A 12,920-nucleotide genomic window follows, 5' to 3' on the forward strand; every position below is an offset into this window, starting at 1 on the left:
TGAATAGTACATGTAATAAAGGTGATCGCTGTATGTATTTCCTTTCTAGACAGTAATGTTCAGTATGCGAGTGTGGGAGAGAGAGGATGTGTGCGAAAGAGAGGAATAACAAAGTGTGAATGTCGGTGACGAGCGGGTCAAAGCAATATTTCAAAACCATCAAAAAACTATCGATATAACACATTGAATTCTGCCTATAGATGTGCATCTGCGTCAACACATACATAAGTGTTAGTTGCCATCCGCTGGCCATTTGGCTTCTGTTTAGAAAGAAGGTCGGAGACCGTAAAGGCTATGTTCATAACTGCATATACGAGACTTCAAGAAATGTGTATGTACTGAAATTCAATTAGAAGTGAATATTATTGATGTGATGGGTTAGAATTCGACTGCCGTAAAGCGGCTGGCAACGTTTTTTTATTTCTTGGAGTCTGGTATATGCAGTTGTGAACGAAACCTTTACTCTCGCTCGACCCTCGTTTCTAAACAGAAAAAAATGGCAAACAATCTGACGTATATGTATGCTGTCACAGATCAACAACTATAAGCAAAATTCAATGCATCTATATCGGCAGCTTTTTGCGAATATCTCTGAAATTAAGCGAGAACGCTCCTTATATGTATAATAATTTTTATAACATATCCAAAAATCATCGAAATCGGGAAGGACGTATTTGTTCTGTAGTTTCACCAAAAAAAAGAATAATAATAGCAACAAAAAATAATGATAGTACATCTCCTGACACGTGGGTTGAAAAGCGATATCGTAATCGATAGAACGTCGCGTGAAAAAGAAATTCACGCGTCGGAGTTCATCGCCTCTTCTAGGATCGAACTTCACATTCTCCACGATACATTGTATCGTCGTCGACGGTTCGGTCGACGCACACATATTAACATATATGAGCTGCGAATGAGCGCGTGCGATCGAGCGCAGAAAACGAACGAACTGCGCCCTACAGAAAAAACGAGGAACTAAATTTGTGGTCTGTTTTACCTTTTTGACGTTTTTCGCGAGTGAAAATCTTATAACACAAATTTCGTCTACCTCGAGGCTTGTACATCATCCCTTGGGTGCTCGTTTTGTTCTATCCGCCCCAAAGAAGGGCACTCTGGTCTCTATTTGGACATACGATTCGCAAAAATGTTTATATTGTAAAGCCTCGTACTGATTTGGGCATTTTGCCCAAACGAATGCTCTCGGCGAACGAACGTGAAATTTCTTCGGCTGTTCGCGCAAATCTTTCTACCTGGGGTACCGTAAACCTTTGTATCTGGGTTCTATATAGAAAGGTTCTTTCTATCGTAAACCAGTCGAAGTCGGAATATCGACAGGAACAGATGTCACAATCGCCAGTGCAGCGTATATTATTATGAACACAATAATTAAAAGAAAATGAAGAAGAAAAATCAAGATAAACTATGGTAGATTAGTCAGATGTATAAAAATAGAGCAACCTCTAGTGGTGAAAAACTAGTTAGAGATTTACAGATAGAAGCTAGTGGACATTTTAAAAATTTTGTGCGGATGTTATCGGAAGATTTGGAATTTTTAATAAACGCTATCGGTCCCACAATTCAAAAAAACGACACCAGATTCAGAAAAGCTGAAATGACGGTGAAAGAACGCTTAGCTATAACGCTACGTTTTTTAGCAACGGGAGATTCATATACAAGCCTTCAGTATCTGTTTAAAATATCCAAACAATTAATATCAAAAATTGTTCTGGATTTCAAAAATCAGTTTATGACGGTTCATCAGGCCATATCATAAACTGAGATTTTCCGAAGGGTAAATTCGACAGCGGTCGACTAACGGTACTTGGAAATTTGTAACCGGCACAGTAAAATTGTTCCCACGAATATCCTTTGATGGACCGACAGCCGTCGGAAAGCGTTCGTTCGTGCCCAGGGCCTTTGCGAACTCATAACGGGTCGTTTTTGGCGCACGAATGCTCTAGTGAGTACGAGGCTACAGCGGTCAAAAAGCGTTCCTTCGTGCTCTGGGCCTTCGCGAACACATTAACGGGCCATACTCACTTCAGCATTTTTGCCCGAACGAACGTTTTCGGCGCATAAATGCACAGGTCAGTACGAGGCTTAACGCTATCGCGAAATTTCATCGACACGCCACCTCGCGAAATAGCTCCGAATTATCCCGTTAGACTCTAATAAAACAATCCTAAACTATGTTAATTTCAAAGGAACTTTACCACCGTAAACGTTTATGACCTTCGTTTTTCGAACTCCAGGCCATCCGCGACGAGCGATAATTTAAATTCACGAACTTCCTTTCAAGTCGCAGTTTTCCCCGTGTTTATTATCGATAATAGATTGCTTTATTCACCGTCGCCCTAAGGTACGGTTGTTGTCGTCAACTTTATTGCTTTGCCGCGGCTAGCGGTCCTGAACGGGAAACATCGACGTCGACCAGCCGAAGGTAGAAGACCCTTGGAAAAACCTCGGGGTTTTCCCCCAAACATCGCTACGTCACAAGCGGGCGGCCACCTCGAACTCCCCGCTACAAATTCGGCCAACCAAAACAACCATTCTTGTTACCGCCCTCCACCAATCATGTAAAACAACCCCCACGCTACGTCTCCGCGAACTTACCTTGTAACGCGTTTTTGAAATACAGAGCAGAACAATTCTTGACTCCGTTCAATCTTGACGTTTTATTAAAACCTATCACTTCGAAAGTAAGAAGTTTTAGTTCTGGCGCGCACCAAGCAGAGTGTTTCTACACTCCACGGGCAGCCAACCCACGTTCCTGGAACCTTTTCCCCAGGATCTCCCTAAAACCGCTACGGGAAACGTAACAACAAAATGACAATGTAACGTGAAACGTTATCACGTGAATATATTTAGAGTGGTGTGGCGACACTGCCATGGGAATATTTATCGATAGTCTATTGTATCGATATCTTTTGAATGTTCTTCGAGGACCTATTGTATCGGTGGTCATAAATTAAGAGCGAAATTCAAACATCGTCTATGCGTACCCTTATATAAATAGACAAAGAGTAAATTGTAAACCCCTCGACGTGGGTGATAGAGCTGAGAGAAGGCCAGAAGTCCAGAGAATGGAATAGTTTCACTTCGAAAATTCCTAAAAAACTAATTTATGATAGATCATAGCCAATTCGTTGTTTCCGACCAAGTCACGAACGGTCCTTAAAAGCTACGAAGTCTTTTTCGATATCTTGTCTTTTCATGCACTCTAAGAGGGTCGTAAATTTCCTCAAGAGTTGCTTTGGCAAGTACAAGGTCTTGTCGTTTCCTAATTTCTCTGGGTCCCACGCTTTCTCGTAGCACATGTGCGCTGCAACGTTCTAGCGTCTTGGCGAAGCGCCTCCACTTCCACGCCCCTGAGGATGGACCATGGCCAGGAGAAGGGGCCCACACAGGACGGAGTGGACTCCTCCACCATTGGATGAGGAATGATCCTGAGGGAGGATCCAGGATCCACCAAGGAAGGGGCATCGACCGACAACGCGCGAAGATCTCCTCCGCCAAGCGTAGAACGTTCAGAATGATTTCGTCGCTTGATCGTTCTCGCACAGCAAATTCTTAAGGCTCATAAGATCTGTTTAAAATTGAACTTTGAAATATTAAAGACCAGCAAACCGAATTATTAATAGTTTTATTAATTTGCACATCCGCGCCTTGAGAGCGAAGCGCTTCCGCGCTCCACGGGTTTTTACACCTGCACTTAAAATCCCCAAATATCCCTATCTTCCGCGAACGGACACGCAACATTATCAAAGCATATGTTGGGTATTTGTTTCTTCTCGTGAGCATTGGGTGTTCCCGACATTCATTGCTTATTTATTATTTTATTTTACTACGAAATAAATTACTGAATTGATCTTGAACAATGGATTCATATAGTTTATGGTCATTATTTCCTACGTTCTGCTCGGTTTCCTATCTTCATCGTTATGCTCATCGGTTATGTATGTCTGTTTACTTCTGCTCTGGCGCCTGTCAGGTGCTTGGCTGTAAATGGAATATAATTACTTTGAATTGAATTGTTTGAACTATTAAATCATTATTTTAATTTATTAACCCTTGGCGTGTGTGAACTGCTGCGTTTTCTGTTGCATTGTGTTATAAGGTGACTTAGGTGTCGCTATTATGTTGTGTTTGATCATATTAATCCATATACATACTATATGTTATAAATTTTACATTTACTTAATTCGCTTTTGCACGATATTGTATGTATTGTTTTGCGTTCTTCGCTACCCATTTTGACATAGTTTAGTAGTTAAAGTAAGCAAGCACAGCAATGTTTGTGTTTGTATTCTGTTAGTAATTGATGTTTGCGCTCTAACGGATTACTCTGTTTCCCTTTTGGCACTCTTGCTCGATTATCGGTTACTTCATTACTTATTTATTTAGTTATTACTCAATGCAGCAGAGCTCAACGCAGTGTTGTGTGGCTGATTTAATTTGGATGTTGATTGTGTGTTGTAGTATTTACTATTGTACTTCCCTAACTAACTTGTCTACTCTCGCTGGTACAGTTGCTTGTTTTACTACTCTTTTGCCAACAGCAATTTAACTTTAATTACGATTATTTTATTAACTACTGCCTACATGGTGTGTTTGGATTTCAGTTAGTCTTGACGGGATCTGGGAGCGGTTTACTTTGACTGGAATACAAGGAGTTAATTTTAACTTTGCATAGATCATATTTTAAGTTCCACAACTTCAAATTTAATTTATTTTGACTATCTTGCTGTAATCGTTCCTTATTATTGCATTAGTACAGCAGGGCTCGTCATTCTATGATCTGGTCACTGGTAATCTTCTATCTTTCATTATTATTTTGTACTTTCAGTACTTTTAGTATTAAGTTCCTCCAGGGATATGCAAATAGGGTCACGATAATGCTGTGTTTTGTATGATCTGGTAGCATTTACATGATGCATTGCGCTGTGTCACTTGTTTGGAAATTAAAGTTTAAATTCCTTATTCTAATATTTAATATATTAATACTGGGTTGGCGGTATAATAATCTAGGGCGTTATGATGGTTTATGTAAGCTATATTTTGCTCAATTTCGGTTGTACATGCTATTCCTTGTATTCTGTCGAATTTACATAATTTAAACTCTTTTCTTATTGTAGATTATATTTTGTTATCGCTCTAATCTTTAATTTTGGGGTATGCAACTGATTGCTCCATGGTAAGTGCTTACAATGGTAATGTCTCGCGACAATGCGTGGCCGCCTATATCTACATGGGATAAAGTTTGTGTTTTGAGTTTTGAATTTTGATTTTGACTGGTTTCTCGGCAATTATCGACGGATCACTGATCATTGGACGTTTCCCCGTTGAGAGCGGTGCGGACTAAGTTTTCCTTTTCCTTTTAGGGAATCTCCTGTAAACATGTTTAGAATGGTTATTCTTGTCTGCTTCTTTATTATATATTTAAGATATTTAATATACTGAAGGTATATTTACCTTGAGTTCGTGTTATTTATTGATTATTTTGGGGTCTTCTCCTCTCTTATTTATTGTGACGGTCGATTTGGCGGCGCGATGGCGCCACGTGCTTGGTGTTGTTGCGTGATTCTTCGTTCTTCTAGGGATTTTCAAATCCAAGGAACGTGGGTAAGCCGCCCGTGGAGCGCTAAAGCACTCTGCTCACGATAATAATTTTTAAGAAAAAGAAAAATTAACTTTTAACTTTTTAAAATGAACTGAACTTTTATTAACGTTTAACTTTAACTTTAATATATTTGAACGAGAACAACAAATTGAATTGTAAATTAATATTTTATACGAGTTCTTCTCTTAAGCGTTTACAAAGAACAAAGGACAAAATTTTCTGGAAGGATCCCTTATTTATAGCTGCTGATCGTTAAGTAAATTGCCGTTAGCAACGCTCATTAATTTAGTCCTTAATAAACATTTTGATAACGATAAGCCGATTTTCTTCTTCTAAACGAGCTACTGATAAGGAATCCCTGATAACAATTTGATAACGCAAAATTGATTTTCTTTTATAATTCAAATTTAACGCGCTTCAGTTTCCTCATTCAACTGTCTTTACAAGCTAGTTACAGCCTGGTTCACATCATGTTTCATCGCAACAGTGTTGATGATTGGTACTACTGCTGACGCTTCTGAACAAGTTTACTCGTATTATGCCGGGTTCACATGTGCCTACTTTCTTTATGGGTATTCTGCACGGCTCCTCTTACTTACTTGGGTTGTTTGGGCATTTGATGCGCTATGCTTGTTAGGACTGGTGCGTGTGTGCGTGGAGTATGTATGGAACAAGTCATCGAGGATAGCAGCCTATGAAGACGTGGCACGGTCAACCGGGGGAAGGATTTCCCGGTTCCTGATCGTGGCCGAAGAAAAAGGGCCTGTCCTCGTGAAAGGTCAGGTGGGCGTGATGACCTCAGGGACAATGCACATCATCAGCAACCTACCAGGTGGACGAAGACAGGCACGGTCAACTGTGGAAATACGATGTCCCTGTCCTGGCCGTGCTGAAGAAGAAGCCCTGTCCTGGCAAGTGCCACATCATCATTATCAACCTACCTTGGTGGACGAAGACATGGCACGATCACCCGTGGAGATACGATGTCCCGGTTCCTGATCGTGACCAAAGAAGAACCCCTGTCCTGGCAAATGAGTGCTAGGCAGGCGAAGAGGTGGTGCGATCACTTGGGAAGGCGCGATCCTGGAGGATGCCCCATGCCGACCGTTGTTGAAGAAAAATTCCTGCGTGTACTGCTCAGGTTGAAAATGACCTACCGCTTGATCGGAGGTGCAACGGCGCGGATCCGCAATCCCCCATGGTTGCCTAGCGCATGGTGGTTTGCGGGAGGACGAAATAACGCGAAACGCGTTGAATTGCCAAAGCGCCGTTGTGGCTATACGCTGGTATTCTTTATATATCCCAAAGGATGAAAAGGTACCGGCGGCCCACGTAGGGGAGAGGTTTTAGTGGGTAGTATACCCAGCCACGGGACTGTCCCTTCTGGACTACCCGTTCAAGGTCGCCCCTTCTGGGCTGTGACCTACTCTTGGACTAAACCCCACCCATAGGGTCGGGTTGCCAGGTTGCCCCCTTCTGGGGTTGCCTTTTTGGGTTTGCCCCCACCAAACGGGCGCCAGGCTGCCCCATCAGGGCGGGTATGAATCCCACACTGCCCGGGCCCCCTCTAGCCGACTAGACGAAAGGGGAATCAGCCTGCGCGTGCATAAATGCATTTCCTCTTCTATTTAAAAAAAAAAGAAGGTTTAGGTTAGGGTTAGGGTTAGGTTATGTTAGGTTAGGGTGATTCCCGCTCGACCAGGCCCTCCAAGCTCCACTCTTGTGAATTTGATGCAAATTTTAACTCACCCCCGGACTTCCAGGCGGCGCTGATGTCGCTTCTCTACATGCATTGTTTGTATCACTGATTTTAACATACACAACTAAAGATATCGTGACGTCATGTTCCCGCGAAATTTGTCGCCGCTTTTTCAATTGTTTCAAAATTTAAAGAGACAAAAGAATTATGGCGCACATGGTTGCACATGGTGGCAGCGTGGGTGACTGAATTTCCAGGTTCGTGAATTCCATTATTATAATAATTACTATTATTATTATTATGACTATTATTATTATTTAAAAAGATATTTTTTAAAGTTTTTTCTAGGTTTTTAGGTTTTTAATAACTTCTACTGATGAGATGCAGCAACAGCAGAAGAAGATAGAAATTAAGTAAGTACAGAATTGTTTAAAATTGTTACTGAAAACAGTAACTGTTTTCATTGGTGTTTTAGTAATATACAGGGTGTCCCAGAACTGGGGTAGGAACGGAAGAGGGATGATTGGTGAGGTCATTCTAAACAACTTTTTCCTTTGCCAAAATGTTGGTTAAGGCTTCGTTTTCGAGTTATTATCGAAAAACACTGGCCAATCAGAGCGCGCCGTTAGCGCGGGCCGAACCACGAGAGTGTTAGGTATGTTCCGCGCGGTCGTGATCAAGTGCATCGGCACCACGTCGGTGTAATAGGATTCGTTGTTCATGAGTAATCAATAATTCGATACAATTATTCTTTTCTTTTTTTTACTCATTATCCGATGCAACTTCTACTCAACGAATCCCATCATCCCGACGTAGTGCCGAGGCACTTGATCACGACCGCGCGGAACATACCCAACACTCTCGTGGTTCGGCCCGCGCTAACGGCGCGCTCTGATTGGCCAGTGTTTTTCGTTAATAACTCGAAAACGAAGCCTTAACCAACATTTTGGCAAAGGAAAAAGTTGTTTAGAATGACCTCACCAATCATTCCTCTTCCGTTCCTACCCCAGTTCTGGGACACCCTGTATGTATTTAATTTTAATTATTAAAATGTATCTTTAAAGGATGTTCTCCTTCACTCAAGAGAAAAAGGATAAGAAGAGGATGGCGCAGTGGGTGCAAGTACGTGGTAACCCAAAGTTAGTGCTTCCACTTGAAAACTGAATTTCTGGATGATCTGTAACAGCTATTTTGAAGAAAAATACTTTGTGAGAAAAAGATTAACAACATCAGCAGTTCCCGCACTGAACTTATTTGGTAATAACTCTTATATAATTTTTATAGCATATGTAAATAATTGTTAACGAAAATATTTATTACAGTGTCTGAGGCTGCCTTTATTAAAATAGAGCAACAAGACATCTGGATGCAAATGAAAAGAAGAAAAAGAAGAAGATTGTAAGTATTCAGTTTACATATACAATATATAAAAGCATTAACATGGTATTAATACACTGAGGTATACATAATAATACTTCTAGCATGAAGTGTATGTATAATATTATATAATTTTGTTCTTATAGTTAAACCTGACCACCAGGGGAGTGGAGAACCTGATTTTCGAGACATTTGGTACGAGTGTTTTATTGTATGTATGATTGTGATTAATTGTATATTATTATTGATATATATATATATTTATTTTATTGTAGTAAAAGTTTAATATATGGAAATGTATTATGGAAATTACTCCACATATATTGTTATAATTTTTTCCCTTTCATTATTTTTATTTTTCAAAGTTTTGAATAGGTAAGACTATGCACACGTATATAGGGAGCATATGCTTGTGTGCGTATCTCACTGATATCATTTCTATGTGTTTGTAGCGACACCAGCGCTACCTAGAATTCCGGGGGTGAACTAATTTTCGTTACAATATTAAATACGGGAGTTTGGAGGACCTGCGCTCGACGCGTCGAGGAGAGCGGACGTGTTTCGTGGTCGCTCCGTGGTTAGTTTCACAACGCGGTGAAAAGCGGCTTATTTATTCGCGTTTTTTGTAAATTAGTATCTATTTCGTGGCCGGGAGTGCTGTTGTTGTGTTTTTTTATTAAATATTGTGTTAATTTATTGTTAAATATTGAAAATGTGATGTGCGTGTTACGCGGCATTTCCACGGTGTGTTTCCGGTATTCGTGGTGTTAATTATAAACATTGAACGTTATTTACGGATAATTTTGATTAATCGGGAACGTTCCACATTAAAATTCCGCGTTTTTTGTGACTTTTCGCAATTAAATTAATGAAGACAACGGATGCAAGATCTGACAGGTTTTCAAGATGGCTGCTGTGGTTGGACAAGGACAGTCGGCTTGCACGCGCGGCCGGGCCTTGGATAAAAGAGGACAGACGATGTGAAATTAGGTCAACGGTTCGGTGACGTATTAGTTCTTATTTATTTTATTTTATTTTATTCCTTTATTTTCATTTTGTGTCTGTTGCGCCGGTTTATTAAGTGTATTAAGTGTTTTCGTGTGAAAGTGCATCGATGTTTTTCGATATTTTATAATTACTTGTGTTAATGTTAAAGATATTAATGGCCTACAATGCACGATTTCAAATACAGCGCGCAAATTTAACTGTGTGCTGTCCTTTCTTTTGTTTTATATATATACCGAACGTGTATGACGCATAATGCGAACGCTTTGTGGCTGAAGTGTGATTGAGCTATTAAAAGATACGTTTATCGGTTAAATGTGTAAGCATTACAGTAATGCTTCGAAATAAGCAAGTGGTCTCTGCTTCGAAATAAGCAAGTCGCTATCCCCTCTTCTTTGTTTGAAGTCGCCCGCAAAGTGAGAGGTACGAGAAACGAGTGAGAGGTCCATGAAAGCGCGAAGCCGATGTTTAGGGTAATAAATTTCACGCTCGACTGAGCAGTGACATCGGTTAGTAGAAGAAGGATGGAATATATATAATGCTTTCTCAGTCTGGTATATTTGCTTCGAAATAAAGCATAGTGCGAGAATGAGAGGGCATGTTATATTCTATCCTTGTCCAAAAAATAACATCGCTGCTCGGCCGATCACTTTATGATTTGCCGCTACCTCGGATCTCTCACTCGTTTCTCGCGTTTTCTATCGTCCCGTTTTAAGAACAAAGTCAAGCCGAATAGGTACCTGCTTCGAAATAAGCAACTGTTCGGTCCCGAGCCACTTGCTTATTTCGAAGCATTACTGTACTTATTTTCACGTACAATTGTTCATTTTCGTGCTCTGCATATATTTAATAGATAATGATATTAATTTACTTTTATTATTGCTATCTCGTTGCATATGTTTGACTGGCACGTTATTCCGGTGTCTTATTTAATTATTTAATTAAATATTTATTTATTAACGCAGTCGATTATCGGGTTTTCCGGTGTTTGTCCGCGGTATAGTCCTTTCGCTTATTTATCTATCGGATTCTTATTTTCTTATCTTATTGTCATTATTTTACTGTGTTTATTTAACTTAATTTACATAATTTATTTCCCGGTTCGTTTCATTATTTCAGTGTTTTATATTTTATTTTCCTTTGCCGTTTATAGTTACATAATTATATCCTATATCTCATAATATTTTGTATTATTTTCTTTTATTTTGTGTTATTTGTTCATTATTTATTCCTGCAGTACAATGGGGCAATGTGTCTTGATAATTTATGCAACTCGCGTTATATTGATAATTGTTTTTATCGTATTTCTATTTTGTCTCATTGACGCCTATTATATTTTATATTTCATTTATTTATCTATTTACTTGCAATGGTATAGTCGTATAATGTGTTTAATAAATATGCGCAACTTATGTATCGTTGCGTGATTTAATTAATTGATTAATTGATTGATTGATTGTTTAATTGTTCAATTTATTTATCGTTTTATCGTATTCACCGCCGGTATTTTACATTATTTACTATTTCGGCGGTTCAATATCGGTGGTATAGTGTATTAGTTTACGTGGTTTACATTGTAATATTGCTGTTTCGTCGTATGATTTATTACATATTTCGTATTTTATATTTTCATATTACATAATTCAATTTCAGTCCATAGTTCATATGTTATATTCATATTTTATTCATTATCCATCGTGGTTTATTTTATTTTATTACCATTTTCATCGTTTCATTGTCAATGGTACATCGTGTCTTATGGTCTACGCGGTTTACATATTGTCGTGTTTCAGTTATTTGTTTCGCTGAATTTATCTTTATTTCGCGATTTATATTCAATTCCATGTTTATTCTAATATTCTGTGTTATTTTATTTAATTTTTCTTATTCGCGACGATGCAGCAATGCAATGTGTTTAAATGAATAAATTGGACAACTCGGGTTATGTGATTGATTATGTGTTTCCTTGAATTTCCTTTCTGTTTTCAGTTTCAGTTCTGTTTGTTTGTTCCGGCGATGTTTTAGTTTGTTTCAGCTATGTTTCAGTGTATTTGTTTTCATGGTGTTGTGCGATGAATGATTGATTGATATGTGTAGTTTATTTATTGGCTTTGCTATTCTTTAATTCATTTCTTAATTTCTTTAATTTCTTTTCCTTTCCTTTTCTTTTATTCCTTTCATTACATTCTCAGTTTCATTTTCATTGCCATTTTCTTTTCTTAATTACTTAATAATATAACTGTTGTGCTCGCTTTCATTCAGTCATTATTCATTATTTATTCATTGTTATTCATTTGGATTGATTAAAGTAAAGGATTTGATTTATTTTATTTTTTTTCTGTACTGATAAGTGAAGTGATTTTGTTTATTCAATGCTTTGATGATGCGTGGTTTCTGTTATTAGTTCATCATTCTAAATATCAGTTTAAATATCATTTTAGATATCTTACTTATTGATTTATTTATTCTTATACCATACGGTAGTTTGTTGTTTAATTGAACCACGCACCTTACATTTGATTTGATTTATTTGTCACTTTTATTTATTATTTATTATCTTTATACATCATTCGGTTATGAATCTCTACCTTCTATTCGCATTTGTATGGACATAATCACTTACAATTTATAATCTATAATTTATAAAGTAGCGGTGATGGAGCCAATATTCGTGCTGTCATGTTTCTGTGTAATTTAATTCATTTTATTGTGTTTATACTATTTTATTTTATATGACAGTACATTGTGTTGGTTATGTTTGGCTACAATATTACACTTTACATTTTCTTTATTTTCTCTATTTCTCAATTTCTTAATTTCTATAATTGTTGTGCTCGCATTCATAATTCGTAAATTATTCATTTATTCATTCATTCTTTATTCATTGCTTATTCATTTTGATTGAGAGTTAAGGGATTAGATTTATTTTATTCTAATTTTATTCTTTCCTCTGTGCTGACAAGTGATTTTGTCTATTCAAATGCATCGATGGTGCGTGGTTTCTGTTATTAGTTTACCTTTTAAATATCATTTTAAGTATCTTGCTTTGACTTATTATTCTTCTTATATTACACACTAGTATGGTGTTTAATTGAACCACGCAGCCTGCATTTGATTTGATTTGTTTGTCGCTTTTATTTATTATCTTTATGCATCATTCTGTTGTCAATTTCTACTTCTATTCGCATTTGTATGGACATAATCACTTATAATCACTTA

The 12,920-nt window shown here is 38.0% G+C and overlaps 1 long non-coding RNA gene across 1 annotated transcript; it reads left to right on the forward strand.

Annotated features, from left to right (window-relative positions):
• Window positions 1-7,655: 7,655 nt before the first annotated feature.
• On the forward strand, window positions 7,656-8,923 carry LOC117611348 (uncharacterized). The gene is made up of 4 exons (XR_013062545.1): window positions 7,656-7,732; window positions 8,384-8,576; window positions 8,642-8,717; window positions 8,843-8,923. It is a non-coding gene; the product is annotated as an uncharacterized LOC117611348 (long non-coding RNA).
• Window positions 8,924-12,920: the final 3,997 nt, after the last annotated feature.

The sequence above is a fragment of the Osmia lignaria genome, chromosome 2, assembly GCF_051020975.1.
Source record: "Osmia lignaria lignaria isolate PbOS001 chromosome 2, iyOsmLign1, whole genome shotgun sequence".
Lineage (NCBI taxonomy): Eukaryota > Metazoa > Arthropoda > Insecta > Hymenoptera > Megachilidae > Osmia > Osmia lignaria.